This window comes from Triticum urartu, chromosome 7 (assembly GCF_003073215.2).
Source record: "Triticum urartu cultivar G1812 chromosome 7, Tu2.1, whole genome shotgun sequence".
Taxonomy (NCBI): Eukaryota; Viridiplantae; Streptophyta; class Magnoliopsida; order Poales; family Poaceae; genus Triticum; species Triticum urartu.
In genome coordinates, this window is record NC_053028.1 from 39735250 (window position 1) to 39742126 (window position 6877).

Here is a 6877-nt window from a genome sequence, read left to right on the forward strand (position 1 = left end):
CATATTTAGTAGTAGTAGTAGTAGTAGTATATAGATTACTGTAAAATAAGGATAATATCCATATATTCCTAACCGTTTGATTATTCAGGGTACAAATTGGCTGTAATGACATGGTCACAATCGCATGAATTAACTCATTCCAAATATAGCTGATTTACGGCGTCTCTAATACATTGCCATAGTTCTACTCAAATTCTGCTCAAACAGAGATATGCCAATCATCACAAAAAGTTCAAACAGTGTCATGGCGTCATCATTAACATGAGAGGAAACAACTTACACGCGCCGTCCTAGCAATACGTGGTGGCATCTGCTTTGTCGATCGCGTAGATGATGCCATTGTGTTCAATAGCATCACAGAAGTGTGTATTAGCTTTGACGATGATCCACTACGAGTCGAGTTGTCTCCAGCTAAAGAAGGCACTGGCGTAAAGATAGGCGAGTCCGCGGTTGAACAAGGCAATTAGCTTGAAGTCTGCGTAATTCGCATGTCGTGTGGGCACTTGGCAGATTACAATCTTCTGCAAAACAAGGTCCGTCCAACTGACGTAGTAATCTAGATGACTTGGACCGCGATGGTAATACTCTATATAATCCAACGAAGGAAGGATAATCTCATGGGAGGTCTGGAAGTTCGCGAGCACCAACTTTTTACCATCTTCTCTGAAGGCATCCATCCAGTGGGAGTTCATGCCGACCCATTACATACCTGCCAAGAAGTTTCGGGCGATGGTGGTCGGATCGATGTCGAGGGAAATGATGTACGGCGACCCACTACATACCTGCAAAGAAGTTTTGGCTAATGGAGATCGGATTGAAGTCGAGGGGCATCATGCACGCCTCCGTATCATGGTGAGCCAATCTCGCAAGACCAGATAGTAGAAACTAGGGTGTCTTGAAAAGCTTAGGCCTCGCTTCGACGATGGCCGTGTGCATATCCCTCGAGCATGCAGCCAGCCGCAGGGCGCTCAACATATCCATACACGAACAACAGAGGTCGAGGATGTCACTGGGGAGATTGCTCCAATCGCGGCTCATATCGATGCTGCACGGTTCGCGTTCGGCCATGGTGGAGTTTGGAAGGGGGCTTGATTTATGGGGGAGAAGGATGTCGGTGCTGGAGCGGCTAGCGAGGGAATAGTGGTACTAGGGGAGGTGAGTGAGGCGACGGTACACGGGGGCACAGTGAGATGGAGACGGAGAAGGAGATGGAGATGGAGTGGTGCTATGGGAGCGGAGAGGGAGACGAGGCGAGGCGCCAATGTGCTGTACAGCAGCGGTGACAGACTGCACTGTGCACAGGGTGAGGCTGACTTTGGTAACCCGAACACGCCGCCTGGACTAGTGTCAGGCGCAGGGTGTTGTCACTTCACTGTGAGGACCGGATGAATAGTATTTTGACCATCAAGTGTACCACAGTTGTACTACTACTACTACTACTAGTATGTACATGAGTACTCCAGTATTGTATAGCGTAAATAGGTCTCCCATGCTAGCATGACTGTTCACTTCATCACTCAGGTGTCATCCATATTGCGAGCAGAACCAAATTCTCGTGCATGCCCAATCAACGCTCTGCCGCGATGCATGCAGTGGTCGTTCTGGTGCATCAAGGACGGCATGCAGATCGTTCCACACTTGAGAAGAGGAAAAATGGAAAGGTAGAACGGGGTAGCAGAGGAAGAGAATGTTGGCTAACGAGGCTGGGAGGGGATCGAGCAGGAATAATGCTCCACGCCTAAAGGTTTTGGGAAAACCTGATTTTCATAAGGTGACTTATACTCACCTAAACAGAGGGAGTATTCCTTAACCAGAAAATGTTTTGTCTCCCACTCACGCGCTAAAAAAAACTACGACACATTTTTTATCTATTTGCATAGGTCCTACCTATCAGGAAGGATGGGCACGTACACGAACAGGTACGACTCATCAGTCTACCCGCATAGCCTTTTCGTTTAGTCTACCTAGCCGTCTAATCAATTGCCTGCACGCGACTTCTCCCATTTACTTCTCCATCGGGAACTGGTTCTCCTCAGCTTCTTCACCTCCCCTTCGTCTTCATTTGCATCCAAACCACACTGCGTTCACATTGTTTTAACCTCTTTAAATAATCATCTACTACTTCAGTTAGACTAGCCATCTAATCCTAATTCTCCAAACCATAGCCCTCCGTTCCAGCGGTTCCAAATGCCGATAGAGATCGAGATGCAGGTTTTTAGCATCCAACATGTCCTCGTCGAAGGCTCGATGCGCATAGTTGCCACCGTCACCGTCCACCCAAGGGTTGTTCGGCAGTGGATCAACAATGTATGCAACTCCCTCGAAAAGGTAGAGACGAGGGTCATCGGTCTCGACGCAGAGTACACGGAGCGTGCCCCTGGGAAGATCCAGCGCGCCGCCATCCTTCAGTTGTGCTTCGAAGATGATGTTTTGGTGTACCACATCATACACTCGCCCTCCATACTAGGTGAGCTTCACGATTTCTTGTCTCGGGAGGACGTATACTTCTGTGGGGCAGCCATCGAAGGGGACAAACAGAAGCTGGAGCCGTACAACCTTGATTTGAATAGCATCGCTGACCGACAAACCAGAATCAAAATTCCTGTAGAAGTTTGTGATAAACAGACACCATCCCTATTCAATGTAGCAAATTTTGTGCTCGGTACAAATCTTCAGAAGGGTGACGAGACGGTGGCATTAAGGTCGTCTGGATGGGAGAATTATCCCTTGACGTACGAGCGGATAAAATATGCTGCCCTCGATGCCCGTGTGAGTTTCGAGATAGCTTCAAGGTCCAAAGAGCTTGTTGCGAAGCCGTCTCCCACAGAAGAAGAAGAAGAAGAAGAAGAAGAAGAAGAGGCTCCACCAGCAGGAGGGCATTATGGATGGATGAACTATTTCCTCTCTTGTAAAAAAAAATTATTCCCTCTCGGTGTATATTGATATAGATGGACTATTTCGATGGTGTGCATGTCTTTGTAACAGAGTAGTAGCGTGGGTCCTCTTGACTATAAGGAACTATTTATCCGCATATATATATAGCTTTATCCGCTACTCCTTCCAGTGATCGGTATGCAGTGCATGTGTTCGTAGACATGACAGCTTGTCCATGGAAGTTCAACTACGGCGACCATCACGTTTCATCTCACGATTCCCACGATGCCTCTCCAACCCACGGCACCACGCCCCCCGACATGCGCCTCACCCCTCTCGGTCGCACCGCCCCTCTGCCTTTGTGTGCATGACATGTGGGCCACCTAAAATGCGGCGAGCATCAAGCTTCTACCACAGCCACCCGCGATTCCCACGACGCCGCTCGAATCCATGAAACCACACGTCCCCCGACCTATGGCTCACCCCTCTTGGCCCCACTGCCCCTCTACCTACGGGAGCATTACATGTGGACCAGTCACCTATCGGGTCCACATGTTATTGACTCAAAGGTAGGTGTAGTAAGGCGCTGAAGCTCAGTCCATACGGCCCTGAGAGGGAAATGTAACTCCTGTGCCAGGGCTTGTGGTGCTCCCGCAGCACGAACTCGTGCCAAACTCGAGATTTGTTTCTTTACTATACATGCACGCAACGATTTAATGGACATTGTAATCTCAACATGTGATGGGGAGCTCTAAATTTGAATTTGAAACTTATAAAACGAAAAGATTCAAAACAAATAAACTGGGAGAGAGGGAGTATATCGTAGGATGTGTCCCATACAAAATAAGTCCCCTAGTTTGTCACCGCGAAGATGCGGTTAGAAAGGAGCACAGTGTCTTCCTACTCGTACGGCAACAAATCGGCCGCAGAGAGCATGGTCCGCCTTTGACCGCCATGTGCAAGGTTCGTGCTATCTTATTCAATATCACAGTGGTTCCATCGTACCAATTCATGCGGTGGTCCGTTGCATGGCTGATCCCAATGTTGGACAAAGGTTCTACGGGAACAGTTTCACGGTTGTAAATGTTGTGCAAATTGATGTTGGTACCCTCCCGTACATATGCAAGCCAATCTCCACTCGCACCGAGCCTAACCTGTGAAACAGTGGGCAGGGGGAGAATTAGGAAATGGACACGGAAGTAGTCTTTAGAATGCATTTACTACGTGATCAAACTCATCTTACCTGCTCATCGGAGGAAATCCGAGTGCCCCTCAACGTCGGCATCTCAAGGGGCGTCAACTTGTAACTATGGCCACGCCGCGCTGGAGAGACCCCCAAGAAAACAACCTCGTGCATTCCACGGAACATCAAGATGCATTTGTATGAGTAGTTTATCTTGTGAGAGAAAAGGATGAATGAGGGAAGGCCTCTAGAGATAGAGATGGACACTACTACTACCAATGTGCTGGCCCATGCGTTGCAATGGATCCAAAGTAGTAGAATAATACTTGTTCACGTGTTTGAAATATAAACACTCTAGTTTTGATATACATGTGTCAGCAGACATGACAGCTTCTCCATGGAAGTTGAACCACGGCGACCATCACGTTTCTTGTTTCTACCACTAAGCCACTGAAGTTCGGCCCCGTGGGCCCCGAGAGGGAAATGTAACTCCTGCGGCAGGCCTTGTGGTGCTCCCGCAGTATGAGCTTGTGCCAAAACTGGAATTTGTTTCTTACTACTACCAACTATCACTAGTAAGGTACACGTGCATTGCACGCATGAGATTCTGGTGGTTTGTGCATTATGCTTCTACATGTGGAGCTTTCTGGATTCTAACATGTGGCAAAATCTGCTGGAATGTAAGGCTAGGCAAGTTTGATTAACTTAGGCGAGTGTTTGATTCAAGCCACACCTTAGGCAAGCCACACTAAGGCCCCACATGACATACACACAAAAAATGTGGCAAGATTCCCTTAGGCTTGCCAACTTGTTTCTCTCGTTTTGAAGAACTAATAACTTTGCCAAAGCTTAGTTGTGGCAAAGTTAGGGTCTGTTTGATTGAAAGGATTTTCATAGGATCTTTGAAGAATTAGAATCCTTAGGAATTTTTCCTACGTTGGTCGTTTGATTCATAGGATTGAGTCATGTAGAATATTTTCCTAAGGATTCATTTGTACTACGTTTCACAGGAATTCTAACATGCACTCCAACCTCTTGAAAGAAATCCTTTGTTTTTCATGTGACACAATCAAACAAACTCAAATCCTATAGGGATCCAATGAACATGCCATTCCAATCCTACTTTTTTCATATTCCTGTGTTTCTGCAATCCTATGAATCAAAGAGGCCCTTAGTCATGAATTAAGTTCAACCATGGAGTCTTCTAGATTATACATGTGGCAGAATCTGGTGGATGATATCCAACGGCCAGTAGTGCTCGGATTTGCCATCTTTGTACCATCGGATTGGCTTCATCCAACGACCAACTTTCAAAGTTTTTCACACACTATATAGGGGGTATAGATATAGATGTGCCGGTCTGTTGCAATGGATCCAAAGTATATATATATCTATTTAGTGGAGTGCACTCTAAACACATTGTCTATTTATTTTTCTCTAACCTTCCATAGCCATGCAACCAAGCCACATAAGCTTCATGGGTGCCCCCCACATCATATTATTCATACTACGTTGATTGAAAAAAAGATAAATCACCCAAAACAAGATCTTCCCGTTTTTTGTTCCTACGATGTTGTGCCGTGCACGTACCTACTAGTTGTATAGTGGTAGTACTAGTAATATAGTATTAGGAGTACAAACTTGGTACTAGTAGGAGTAGTACTAGTACGGAATGCTCCTACTCTATCAACGAGCCCCGTTTGACACCAAATTTCTTGGCTTCCGTGCTACAGCTAGATCTTCCCCTCGTTTCTTTTTTCCAACCCGGCGGCGGGCGGGGTGTCGGTTTGCTCAACGGCGATCCCACATGAAAGTGAAAATGCTAGGCAACACGCAATCCCTAAGCCATGTGTCATGCCGGACGGGCCGTGTTGTACTCCCGATTCCCGAGCGTGTGGGGGTGCGACACGAACGCGGCAGGCCTTTTCCTTTTACCAGCAATGTGCTCGTGCGTTGCAACGGATCCAAAGTAGTAGAATAGTAGTATTTGTTCGCAAACTTGTAAGAAATCACTATTGTTTTGATATACTCCTAATATATTACTCCCTCCATACCTAAATATTTGTCTTTTTTGAGATTTCAAATGGACTATCACATACAGATTATATAGACATATTCTAGTGTTTCTAGCAAGATTCCCGCGCGTTGCACGAAGTTGATGGAAAAGGTAAGCACAACTTATAAATTGACGGATGGAGTACTAGTTACAGTGATGCATATAATTAAGCAAAGGGATCGCACATGTCGGTATTGACTGGAACGAGAATGCAACAGCACAATAAGAATTAAGGCCACGATGATGCGATCGCAATGATGGTTACAGAAGGCAAGAAGAAAGATGGATCCATGAACGTACGACCTCCTCCTCCTCAACTTAGTGCGCCGGGCCACTGACCGGCGGCTAAGGAGCGGCGGCTTTTGTGGCGAGGTCGAGGTGCTTCTCAGCAAAGGCATCCACGGTTTCCAACCGGTTGAGGAAGGCCAACGTCGTAGCGTCCTCACTGGCCTTGTAGATACCTATGTACACGATTTCCTCGTACATGTGGATGTGTAGCTCGATGAATTCTTGCAGGGCGAGGCGCCTCGCGGCGAGCACGACCTCCAGGTGGACATTCTTCATGGCGTCGGCGGGCGGTCGCAGGGCCACCAGTGCTTGAAAGAGGTTCCGGCCATGGAGGCTGATTAGGGTGGCAGGCAATGAGGAGCCCGGGCATGCGGGCTGGAGGAGTACGGCGATGTCGTCCGCGAGCTTCTTGAGGACGGTGAACTTGTTGCTGGTGCTAACGATCATCTGGTCCAACTGAGAGTCATAGTTGGCGT